Source organism: Malus domestica, chromosome 05 (genome assembly GCF_042453785.1).
Source record: "Malus domestica chromosome 05, GDT2T_hap1".
NCBI lineage: Eukaryota > Viridiplantae > Streptophyta > Magnoliopsida > Rosales > Rosaceae > Malus > Malus domestica.
In genome coordinates, this window is record NC_091665.1 from 15,310,081 (window position 1) to 15,323,913 (window position 13,833).

Here is a 13,833-nt window from a genome sequence, read left to right on the forward strand (position 1 = left end):
AGACTTACAGTGGAATACTAAAGGGACCACTAGAGTTCTATTCACCTATATCAGACGCCAAGCTAATGAAGTCGCTCATCACCTTGTTTGGTTCAGTCATTCTTCTAGTAGCCCTTGCTCATGGTTTTAAGAACCACCTTTTATTGTAGATGTTCTGTTTGAAGACTGTAACTCTGAGCAGAGGCTTGCCTCTTCTTTTGTACCTCTTCTCCTATCAAGGAAAGTTTATCGCTATGCTTCAAAAAGGATGAACTAAAACGAATTTAGGTACCGATTCTAAATCTATATATATAAAGGGAGAAGACCAGTTTGGTGAAGCATTCAGAAATGCCAAGAATGCCCTCACTTCGTACACAAAAAACCAAAAAATAATTGTCTAAAAAATAGGGTTAAAAACGTAATAATTCTGAATTCTCAACGACATTAATTCACAACCATTGGATAAGATACTCACACTTTAAGTTCATTTTCAGCCTTTAGATCAATTATTCCACAACTGCTACATCACATCTGGATTTGGATCACATCCTGTGTGAAGAAACACTCACAGATAGAAAGACGGAAACCATGTATCGCACGATCAAAGCAGCAACTGTTGCGGTTGACAGACCCGACATGGAACCGCCATTTATCACACGTTCTCGATCCCCACAGAGCATACAAAAGGGAAAATTGGATGATTTTCTCAAACTCATTTTTGTCTTCCGTACAAAACACCCTCCTCCACGCCTTTTCTGTATGATTTCTTCATCTGAAACTAGCAATCCTGAAAATAAATGTTAGGATTTACACAAATCGGTTAGTATTATCCCTCTTTATTCAATATCCATTTTTTTTTGTCCCATCGTCTGCACACTGTTTTTTCTATCTATTCATTCTGTGGTATTTTTCTAGCTATTCATTTTGTGGCCTTAGGTACCTTCCATCACTCTCTCTCTCAAACATTGCACTGAGGAAGAATGCGCACTCATTCTTTTAGACTAAAAACCCAGAAATCCTAACTTTCAAGGACGATCCGGTAAGCATTTTCTCTAATACTCACTCTCATATTTTCTGTGCTTTCCTTGGTTTTTTGCTTTTGTTCAAGTTTTTTATGGGTTTTAAGTTTATTGTAGTCAATTTCGGGTTTTGTGGAGTCGGAAAATCGAAGACTAAGAAGCAGAGGAGGAGATCGGTGAAGAAAAAAAGGAGAGAAAGTAAAAGGAAAAAATGTGAGTTATTTTTTATTATTCTCTTTTTCCAAAAAGCAATTTTTGGATATTTTATCATTATTGTTTGGTTGCTAGGAAATTGGGTTACTGAGTAGCAAATAAATTTGATTGTTTTGTGGTTTTTGAGTAGTTGCAGGAAGTAAATTTAATTATATTGTGTCTACTGGAAGGTTGGAAGAACTGATATGCTTATGTATATGTATACATATGTTCTGATTCCTGTTAAACTTTGTATTATTTTTGTGTTTGTCATTGGCAGGTAGCTTTGAAAACATTAGATAAATTGGATAATTTTCTCGAACAATATTATCCTTATCTTGGCCAGATTTTTGAAATGGGTTTTCGCTAGAGATTTTCACTTTCTGCTTCAATCTAGGTACTCTATGCTTAATTGAATTGTTCATCACGACCTTATTTTCATATATATAGTAATTTGGAGTATTTAACTCGATTGTCATTTGAACTATTCGAAATTATTTATATTTACCAGATTTTTTAAATGGGTTTTGGACCAATTTGTAGAAACCTCTCTGTTTTGTGTAATGTACTACTACGATTAGTAGTTTGTTTTTGGGCGGTGAATTTATAAGATTTGGAATCTTTATGGAAGAACAAGGAAAGAAAATCTGCAAAAAAGACAAGATTAGTCAAATTCTCCCACCGTTTCATTTTAAAGATGTTTACAGCTTTAGGAACCTACTTTTCATCCTGAGTTTTCATCCCACTGGAGATTGGCGGCTTCAGCTTCATTGTCGCTGAGACTGGTGGCCCATTGGTGTTGGGTACAGTTTATTGATACGTAGGAGTTTTATAGGTAGGTTGGTTTTTGTATACCTTTGTGTCGAAAGAAATATGTGTATGTTGTTTGCTGCAAATGAATTGATTTCATTGCATTTCAGGCTTCATGACTTGAATCAACTTGGTGAGTTTTATGCTCTTCGTTCGATTATAGTATATTCTTTTACAATGACATTAAGTATTTACATAGACAGTTTTGCAATCTGATTTTTTTTTTTTTTTTTTAAGTTTTTGCTAAAGATGCACGATTCAATGTGGATGTGGCCTTACAATTTTTTTATTAGAATATGATATATTTTAATTGTTCTCTTATTGAGTAAAGTTTTGGACAGTTTGGCAATGTGTAATTGAAGTTCTGTTTGTCATTGTATCGATGTTGCAGTTTGCTTACTTGCCAAAGCTTTTAACATGTTTCGGGAGTGATACACATGGAGAATACAAGTGGTTACACATTCCAGGTTTGAGCATTCGCTTGCTGTCTATTTGCCATACATGACGATAAAGAAAGCCAACAAATTTTCAAGTCATGTTTGCTGATTAGGATTGGATTAGTCTTGGGTTAAGTAGAATTTGATTGAAGAGGCTAGCATTAAGTATTTGTGGATTAATTTTCCCATCGTTAGATTTTTTTGTATGTAGAGAAAGGTTTATGGCTCTTGTATACCTAACTATTAGCCATTTATTCGTATTATTGCTTTGTTCCAAATAAGTAATGCTTTCAATGCCATTTACAGATAATAAACAATTAAATTACAAGCATCTATTTGCATTTTTGGACATATATTATGCACTGAATTTACTATGTCATTTTGGTTTTGGCTTTTACTTTGCCTTACTAAATTACATTAATTTTAGAGCATATTAAGCAACTTTTAACTATCACAATAGTTATGTAAATAGATGAAGACCTATCCAGAAAAATGCACATTTTGACATAAAACCGTGAACATCATTAAGGTATCTTATCCATGAATATTTATTCTATCTATATCCTCATGAACTTAGTTTATCTTTTCCACTTTCTTCATAACACTACATTAGGGGAGCCTCATGTTCCTTATTATCATTAAAAACATATGTGTGATACATGTAATGAGCCTTATTATCAATAAGACTTAGATCTTATCCAACAATTATACATTCAAATTCCAGCCAAAAATTGGAATCCCCAATCTAACCAACTCAACATACAGGTCTACAAAAATAGAACAAATTATAGTTTTAATTAACTCATCTTTAACAGATTTTGGTAAAATAAAGTGTTCAAAGAGAATCCAATATGTAGTGAGCTGTATTTTGTGGTATTGTGAGGATAAGATGATATATATGCCTCCGTTTTTTCTCAACAGGAAACTGAGATTGTATGATGCTGTTGAAGACGCCAACATAAATGCAAAGAAAGAAGAGGGACAAATAAAGAATAGAGGGTAAATACATTAGCTCCCTTCGATTCTGTTAGTTGGTACTTTTCTCCTATTTTTCATTTTTTTATGGACGAATACATATTCATCATTCCTATATACAATCAGAATAACTATGTATTTCGTGTATCACCATTCTCTTTGCCTGAAATCTTATTTGGATGGTCCTGCTTAAGTACGAAGTTCTTTCTTATATGATGAATGATTTCCTAGCCTATTTTGTGTTTCATTGCACTTTAGCATTAGGTGTAAGAAAACACACAACTTTTTTTTTCTTTCCACCTCAAGTGACAAATTTGTGAACAACCATTAATTAAAAAAAAAGAGGCTATTTTCATGGCCTGACCTCAAATGAATTTGTATTAAATTAAAAGCCAAAATTTGCACACCACTTAAATTGGCACAAATTCAGCATTTGTACTTGGCTCCAAGAACCTACTTTGGCCTAATTTTTTAGAAATACCCCGTGTTTTTACATACGCAAAACATCTTAAAGCAAAACCATTTTTAGGGGTGCGTACCAAACATCTTAACAATAGATAAGATCCCAATATATTTTAACTATCACAATAGTTAGGTAAATAGATGAAGACCTATACACGAAATGTAGTATACAAAGAAGTCTTGCTTCATTCCAGCTAATTATGGTGATTCCTAATAGGTAACAACTTTATTAACGATAACCTTTCAATATGCATTTCTCACTTATGAATTAACTCTTTTTATTTGATTTTTAATTTTCTCACAATTGTTTGTAGATTGGCAATGAAAATTTGAAGCATCAATTAGGAACAAATGGGTGGAAATTGCAGCATTGAAGTCAATTTTCTTTTCAAAATAAACAATGACATATAGACTTTATGGGTATTGTGAATAATGTAAATATTGTGATCTAGGTTTTATATTTTGACATTTAAGTTGTTTTGTATTTTGCTACGAGTACTTAATGTTTTCATATACTCTTTTTTTATTCACATCTACATACTATTGTTCATGAACTTTAGGTAGGAACTTGCATCCAAAATCCCATGTTGTTTGACAATTACATAAATAACATTTAAATAATTACTTTACGAAAAGTGAAAACGAAAAACATGACAACTTTTTAGGACGTGCATGATAAAAAAAAAAAGTTCCTCTTTGCACAATACATTTAAAATATATCTTGACAATTACAATGGAAAAAAATAACACAATACACCTTTAGGGGCGCATAGCGCCTGTGATGCAAAAATGCCTCTCGCACGCATGTTAGTGCGTGCGGAGAGGCTAGTTTTGAGTTAAAGTGGGAACCTATCACAACAGAAAATTTATTAACTCACCAAACTACACATTATTGTTTAATCCATTATTAATAACTCATCACACTACCTGTCACTCAGTACCACGGTCTGGTAGTATTTCTCTTCAATTGGAAGTGAGAGGTCTTAGGTTCGAATCTCGTGGATGGCGAATTTGATACTAAATTAGGCTGCCCATTGTGTGGCTTAGCCGAACTCCTCATTTCCTTAGTGTAAAAATATCAATGTACTCAAAAAAAAAAAAAAAAAAAAAAAAAACTCACCACACTTCCTATTATTGTTAAATCCATTATTTGTAGGGAGTTTTATCGAAAATGGCCTAACACTATTCATTCTTAATCAAAATGACATTTTGTGTATGAAAAGTCCATAATGGATCAAACTCTTTTCTTTATTTACTCTTATGCCATTTTTATTTTTGTAACGGGGTCCGTAATGATGTTGACATTTCTATCTGGAAATACATTATTTTACATGATGTTATTGAACTTATGCTAATTTGCTGCCAACTCTTCATGCTTCCATCATGTTGTCGATATTATGCAGCTCTTCTTTTGTCAAATTGTTCTAGTACTATTCATTGCCTTCTACCAGCTCTGCATCTCTTTCTCTATCTTATTTCACCTTGTAATACATTTCTGCTGTTTTTTTTTTTTTTGAAATTTTAAGGCTTCCAGAAGGGCTGATGACTGATTCTTATCTTGCTGTAAATATACATTTCTTCTTCTTTTGCTGCTAGTACCATATCATACCTAAAATCTTCAAACTCATCTAAGGCAAACATTTGGATCCCTCTAAATTTTAAAATATATTTGTATGAAAGAGTCCAATTATGTGAGGAGATAGAGGATAGTCTAAATGACTCTTCATTAATCATGGCTATATGCCTAGCTTTCTCCTTATGCATATGTACATACCAATTTGAAGGACTACTAATAAAGTTTATGCAAATTTCTTTCCACCTTTCCAGATAATCTTCTACTACTTTTATAAGTTTTTCAGGAAATGATTCTAGTTGGGAAATACGGTTAATGAATATTTAATCAAGATAATCAAACTCTAATAGTAAAGCAGGGGTAACTTCTACCATATTATGCTTTTTCTGATGCTCATAACTAAAATGACATGGTCTATAATCTCTCATGTTAATCCTGATCACAACTATGTTAACCTCTGGTTTACAAATATAATTCTCTATACTATCACAAAAACATGGTTGATATATCTTTGTAATAATATTCATCCCTAGTTTTGGATAAAAAATGGACTGATACAAAGCGCATTGTAACTGTAATTGTAACTCTTTCATGTACTGTGATGCTCTGCTCAGGATTTCATTTTGCATATCTGGTGGCATTGTTCTTAATTTTGCATTTGAAATTTCTTCTAATAGGATATCATCTATTATTACGTCTAAAAATATATTCCTACGAAAACTTTCATATTTTTCTTGTTTGTCTTTGTCACTCGAAAGCTGATGCTGCTCCATTTCAATCAATGTCTTCTTCTAAGAGCTCAATCTTAATTTCTTCTATGGGTTCATTAGCCTCTTGTTCTATGGGTTCATTAGCCTCTTGTTCTATGGGTTCAATAACCTCTTTTTCTTTATTTTTATATTGATCAATTTCAAGACCTATTTTCAATTCTCTGTTCAGAATGTCACTTGTCTTTTGCTGCATTCTAAGAGATTGGAGTTCTTGGTTCATTTTGGTAAACTTCCTAAGTAATGACTCATGATTTCTAGAAATGACTTAAAGTTTGTGCTCAAGAGAATGAATATACTGCTGGCTTTGATGGAAATTAAAATTAAAGCTATCAAACTCTTGTTCTAAGGCTCTAATTAACTTTTCATGACCTAACTTCATGGTTGGCTGTTTAATTTGGATGTTCCAAAAATTATCCAAGAGAACCTATTGCCTATCAGAAAACCTTAGTACTCTTGACCTATACCTCAGAGTTGGATTTATGATTCCTTCAACAATATTGCCATTAAAGTTGAAAGTAGGTACTGGTGGTGATGCTGGTCTGCTTATGTTATTTTGTAATCCACTAAATGGTGGAGGTTGATGGTGCATCATTATGCTACTGAAAGATGCTCTTCTGCCTTGTGGTCTTGTGCTATTCGATGATGGTCCACGATATTCCATTCATGTTCAACAAATTAATCTTGATAATATATCAGCTAATGTATTGTCATTACCTTTTATATGTTCAAAAATTGGTTTAAAACCATTTCCTGTAATTGAATCAACAAAATTAACCCATCTTTGGGCTGCTTGTTTATTAGCATGTATCTTATTATAATGAGAAACTATATTTTGACAATTTGTTCTAATCGAAAAATACTTCATTATGTAAAAATAAAGAAAATGCTTCAAATGAATTAATTATCCCTAAAATTTCTAAATCTGTTAATGGTAATCTTGATTTTATATCACTAAATTTTTCTGATGAATATCTACAAACTTGTTCGTCAGACTTTGGTGACTTCTTATGCTTTTTGTGGTATAGTATACCTGCCCATCCTAATAATGAAGCATGTGTTTCAACTATTTTGTAACTATCATCTAACGGTAAGGTTAATGGTTTAAGTTTAGTAATTTCTTCCTTTATATTTTGAACTAATTTAATATCTTCACTATTAAAATATTTTTGTACTGTTTTGCTAGTTTTACTATGTAAAACTGCTATTTTTCTTCCTAAATCCGAGATAAAATTTCTTGGATAATTTAACAATCCTAAAAATGTCTGTAACTGTTTTTTGTCTTCTAACTTATTTGGAAATTCTAAAACCTTTTTAGCTATATGATCTTGTAATTGTATTGTACCTGACTTGAAATACATTCCAAAAAATTCTATATCTTGCTTTTCTAATGCTATTTTATTTTTGCTAATCACAATTCCATTATTGATAAATTCTTGTAAAACTATCTCTAAGTGCTTCCTATGTTCATTTCTATTTTTATTATGTACTAAAATATCATTTACATAAACACTACAAAAATTATCATATTTCTTGAAAATTTGATCGATCTTTCTTTGAAAGATCGAATGAGCATTTTTAAGTCCAAATGGCATAACAAGCCACTCAAAATGTCTTTCTAGACAAGTAAAAGTTGTCCACTCAATTGATTCTTCTGCTAATCGTATTTGCCAAAATCCTAATTTACAATCAAATTTGCTAAAATATTTACTCTCTTGAATTTTATTTATAAGCTCATCCTTATTTGGTAATTTATAACTATCTTCATATGTATTATCATTTAATCTCTTGTAATTATGTTCTAGCTTTACCTCTCTTTAATTCTGAATGTTTTCTCACAATAAATGTTGTTGATCTATGTCTAGACTTAGAGGGTCTAATTACTTTTAAATTTAACAACTCTTTTATTTGCTGCTCAAACTCTTGTTTATCTATTAAACTACAAGGCATATCAGTCATCTTAATGGTTAAATCTGGGTTAATTATATCTAATTTGCTAGTATTTTATTTTTACTCCAATGTAACTGTGGGTCTTTTCCTATAATTCTAGTTTGTTCTGCTAATTGTAATAATTCTTCTAAACTCTTTGGTTTACTTAACTGTAATATTTCTATATGGTTTCCTTCTTCTAAAATCGGATATTCATGTTCAATATTTCTTCATCAAATTCTTCTATGTTATTATGCTCATCATTTTCTTTTGAGTTTTCAAAATAATAACATCTTGACTACTAGATTCTTATATACTTATACTTTTGTATGCTTCTACAATATTGCTTTGATCAGTTATTGTAATGTCTCTTTTGAAAAATGTTATGTTAGGGTTCATAAATAAAAACTCTTGCAAACTTTTCAAAAAATTTAAACCTAAAATGAATGGATATAATCCTACTGGTGAAATAAATGTTAATGGTAAATTAAATTGTTGTTTTTCTACTTTAATAAACTCATTATTAATGCAATATGTTAAGTAAACTAGTCTCTCATCAAATTGTGTTATTCTTATTGGTTTTGTTAATTTTTGTCTATATCTTTCTGGTACTAACTCTTTTCTTATGACACTCTTTGTACTCCCTATATCTATCATAATTATTGTTTGTATCTTATGTTCTTTTGCTGATTCTATTTCACAATTTATGGTAATTAAAGAACTATTTTTTTGACTTCTCCATACTATAAACAATATTTCCTAATATTTCAGTATTTTCTTGTGATTCTGCTGAATTAACTTCTAATAATCTATTACTATAACACTTTTCACATAATATTGAATATGTATTACATATTTATTTGCAACTAATTTACTACACTTATGATATTTTTCTGACCAACCTAAATTAATGTATTTATATTCTTCTTCATGCTGTTCTTCTATGAATGCACACATATACTCTTCTAAATCACTATTTGTGCTACTTGAATCTTCCGAATCTGAATCTATCATGTTAATACTCTCTATACTATAAATACTCTCATTATCACTTAAATCATCTAAACTGTATTTTGACTGAATATCCTCATCTTCTTCTAACTTAAACAGCTTTATCAAATGTGTTTTTTCTCTTGGCTGTTTACCTAATTTTGGACATTTAGATCTAATATGTCCAGACTCTTCACATGAATAACATTTACAACTACTCTTATCTTTTGGTGTTTTATATTTTCTAATCCAAGGTCTACCACTTCTTTTTCTAAATTGTTTTGGAATATATTTTCTCTTCTTATATGTTCTTGAAGGTCTTATGCTGAAATTCTTGTGCTGTTTGTATGGTTTATATGACTTATATTTCTTTTTGTATATTTTCTTATGCTTATTTTTCTTATGACAACCATACTGTTGTGGTAAGTCTATATTTTTACAACTCATGTAAAATTGCTTCCTAATTTGTCTCTTAGCTTTTATTTGACTACTCTTGTCTAAGTATATCCTATACATGTTAAATTCTAGGTCCTATTGCAATATCATTTTTCTTTGAATGCTTTTGCCATTCATTCCAAATTTTTTCTCCTATTGGTCCTTTTATTTTTGTCATATAAGTATCTAATAAATTAATATCACTAATTCTACCTGTTCTTCCTAAATATTTAAAGAAATCTGTAGTATACTCAGCTATATATTGTAAATCACAAATTTGTAATTGCTTTTATTTGTTCTTATTCGCTTATGCCATCTAATCTATTATGATCTAAAAATTCTTGTTTAATTAAAGTAACAAAACCATCAATATTAAAATGTGTTTTAGCTGCCTGATGCTGTTCTGGATTTTGGACTTTCCATGACTGAAAATAATAAAAAACTAAATCATCCAAAGTATGCTCAAAGTAATCTAACATATTTTGTGAATTACTAAAATCTAACATTAATGTTGCATGTACGCAGCCCTTTTCCCATCTCTCAATCATTCTTTCCCAATCTTGTGGATCTACATTATCTAAATTTAATATGTTACCTGCTATATTTATTTGTTCTAACCCTCTCAAATATGGAATCCTATTTTTTCTACGTGGTTTTATCATAATTTCTTCTATGTAATCTACTTTTGTTTTTTCATTATATTGTTCATTTGTTGGTCTCAAAAATTGTTGATCAATCCTACTTGCGTATCCTAAATTTTCTACTCCTAATGTACTACTTTCTTTTGCTGGATTACATTATTCTTTCAATTCTAATAAATTATTATATTCTTTTGATCCTAAAATATGTTCTACTCCTATTTCTAAATTAAAATTTTCATCTCTTCATCTGAAATTCTGTGTAGTCCTAAATCATATGTCTTATATTTTTCTAAGTACTTTTCTTCATCTAAATGGTCAATATCTTTTATAAGCTTATCTACAATATGATAAAAAAATTTCTCAACTAAATTAATATCTAGATTATCAAAAGCCATATGTATACTCTCATTTTCAATTTCACTTTCATCCTCTTCTATTTTTTCTAGTTGCTTGTAGTTACTAAACCTAATTATTGTTTGACCTATACTAGTTTCATATATTTGTACTTTATCTGGTTGTCTATTTCTTGCTACTTGTAAATTAGGTAATGTCCATTGAGTTCCTTCTAAAAAGTTATTATCTACGGGTTTTGCTTCTATCATATTTACATGTTTACTATCAAATGTGTTGATGTACAAAACCGGATGGTCTTGGAACAACGTAAATCCGACCGTGGATCTGCAATGAAATGTAAATAACACAAGATGTATCGTGGTTCACCCCAAGGTTTGGGCTACGTCCACACTGATTATGTATTTATTTGAGGGAATAGAGAGGGAGAGGGTGAAAGCTTCTGAGAGCTTCTGAGGATGAGAGAGGGGATCTCAGGCCTAGGAATTGGCCTCCGAGAGTGAGAGTGAGGCCCCCCTAATTGTGAGGGTGAGGGGTCCTTTTATAGAATAAGGACTTCTCACTTATTACATATCTGCCCCTTCCTTTATCCCATAATTACATTTAAGTCCCCTGAGTATTTGTACGAGATCTAAATACGAGGCCCTAAATATGGTATAAACAGTAGTCCCCCAAGTCTTCAGTCAAGAGAGTCTTTTGGCTGGAGACTTGAAATTCAGTCCATGTGTGGGCCGAAGTAACTAGATGTCGTCTAGAACTAATGCTTGATATGAGGCGGTGCCCAATCTGAAATGATGCTCAACTAGAAGTAGCACATGTTGCGAGGCCGTTCTGCTTGTAGCTTGTGTTGCCTTGGTTGGCTCGGCTTGTGGCGTTTGAAGGTGAGGGAGTCCCTTTTATAGAATAAAGGCTCTCTCCTCAATACATAAGTGATGGGTTAGAGTTGATGCTCGCAGTGAGACAGTTGCTCAGTAGACGGCGATGCTCTCTAATGGTGGTGAGGGAGTCCCTTTTATAGAATAAGGGCTCGCTCCTCAATACATAAATCATGGGTGATCTTTCAATGAAAGTGAGGGAGTCCCTTTTATAGAATAAGGGTTCGCTCCTTAATACATAAATAATGGGCTAGAGTCCCCCAAGTATTTTTCATGAGGCCCAGTTGAGGCCCAATATATGGTACATAATGTAGTCCCCCAAGTCTTCGGTCAATAGAGTCTGTTGGCTGGAGACTTCAAATTGAATCCATGTATGGGCCGAAGTGGCGGTTGTTCGGAGGCGGTATTTGTATACCTTGCACTTAAGATTTGTAAGTGAAGCTTTGAAGCTAGAGCTCTGTAAATGAAGCTTTCGAAGCTGGAGCTTTTGTAAATAAAGCTTTTGAAGCTGATTGACATGAGTGATGCTCATGAATGTTTATGTTGATTGACATGAGTCATGCTCATGGATGTTGTCATGAGTGATGCTCATGAATGTTAACATGAGTGATGCTCATGAATGTTGACATGAATGATGGTCATGAATGTTTATGTATGATTGTCATGAGTGATGCTCATGAATGTTTATGTATGAATGACATGAGTGATGCTCATGAATGTCTATGTACGAATGACATGAGTAGTGCTCATGTATAATTTTGAAGTACTGGGTGTATTTTTGATCACTTGGTTGGTGATAATAGAGGCAAGTTGCCGAATAATTTTTTGGAGTACTGGGCATACTTTTGGTCACCTGGTTGGTGCTATTTTGGGCTTATGGGCCTTCGTCCTCCACAACATGCCAGCCCATTTATTTTGGGCTTTGCCTTTTTTTTTTTTTTTTTTTTTTTTTTTTTTTTTACCCTCTGATGGGATTTATCCATATTACCCTCTGATGGGGTTTATACAAATGTCTCCGAAAGATAAAATAAATTACATCATTCTGGTGGGGTGTTTATTCCTTGCTTTTGCTTTTGTTTCCTGCAGCTCATTTGATTGCTTTTGTTTTCTGCTTTTGTTTTTTTGTTTTTTGTTTTTTTTTTTTTTTCTGCTTTTCTTTCTACTTTCTGCTTTTGCTTTTGTCTCCCGCAGCTCACTCGTGGCCTCGGTGGAGCACGTGGCTCCTTTAATGCTGAAGGGATGGCCTAGTTGCTTTCGGCCTGGTTGTTTTTCTTTTGCTTTTGCTTTCCCCATCCTTGTTTTTCTTTCTTTTGGCTGGCAGATGGTAGACAGTCATCATATCATTAATAATAATAATAAAAAATCCTTATCTTCAAGAGGTCTTCCACTGCTTTTTTGTAAGATTTTCCTGAAGCCATCTCGAATTCTTTGGGCTTGTGTGGCTATCCCACCACCGAGAATACTTGAGTCTACCCCAAGATTGGATCGTCGCTCGCCTCTCCTCGAGCCCACCGGACTTAACCGCCAAACATTTCGACGGGTTCACTCTGAAACCCGGACCGCCACATTCTCCACATTCTCCACCCTCTCCAACGGCGCAATCTGAAACCCGGGTTCACTAAATTTTGAAATTCTAAATTAAACTTATGATTATATCTATCAGACACTTTACCAATATACATTAAGCTAATACATAAATTTTTATACTCTCCTTTCATATCGTAATTTTTTGTTCTTATGCTTACTTTAATATATTTACTAAATTCATTAATTGTCATAACATAATTTGGAATATAACCTATGACTGCTAAGTTTGAACTTAAGTCTACTTCAGCTGTTGCTATTGCTGCTTGTTGGTGATTATCTCATCTATCATCATATATGTATACTAATGCTTTTGTACCTACTTGTGCTTTTGTTAATCCTGCTATTCCAATTAATATTGTTCCTATATGAATCTAACTAAAATGTGATTTTCTCAAATGAGTAACTGCTTCTTTACTAATTAAATTAAGTATAACTTCTTTATTGATACAGCTAACTTCATGTTGACTGATGCTACTTACAATTCTACTTCTGTTTTCAAATAAACCTAATTGATACAAATTATATTTATTTTTCTGTGTTCTCTCAAAACCTCTTCTAATAAATTCTTGTGCTTCTTCTTCATTAGGATAAATATCTTCAGCTTTAACTACTTCTTTTCCTTTTTTTCCTAAAGAGTTCAATTTTATATTATCAAAAGGATTTAGCGTAGGTATTCTAATATTATTATTTGCACTTAAAGTTAAATTTTCTAATTTATCTAGCAAAGATAGTGGAAGTGATGAAGATGCATTATGTAAAACTTGGTTTATTTCTGCTATTTATTCTTCAACTTGATCTAATTTTTCAGCCA

The 13,833-nt window shown here is 32.1% G+C and overlaps 1 long non-coding RNA gene across 4 annotated transcripts; it reads left to right on the forward strand.

Annotated features, from left to right (window-relative positions):
• The first annotated feature begins 565 nt into the window (after positions 1 to 565).
• On the forward strand, positions 566 to 4,404 carry LOC114824795 (uncharacterized). Of its 4 annotated transcripts, XR_011581269.1 has the most exons (6): positions 609 to 798; positions 895 to 1,018; positions 1,116 to 1,211; positions 2,392 to 2,467; positions 3,359 to 3,436; positions 4,189 to 4,404. It is a non-coding gene; the product is annotated as an uncharacterized lncRNA (long non-coding RNA). The 4 variants fall into 4 exon arrangements; XR_011581270.1 differs by lacking the exon at positions 4,189 to 4,404 and having other exon boundaries at positions 566 to 798; positions 916 to 1,018; positions 3,359 to 3,612; XR_011581268.1 differs by lacking the exon at positions 4,189 to 4,404 and having other exon boundaries at positions 1,116 to 2,133; positions 3,359 to 3,612.
• The last annotated feature ends 9,429 nt before the right edge of the window (positions 4,405 to 13,833 follow it).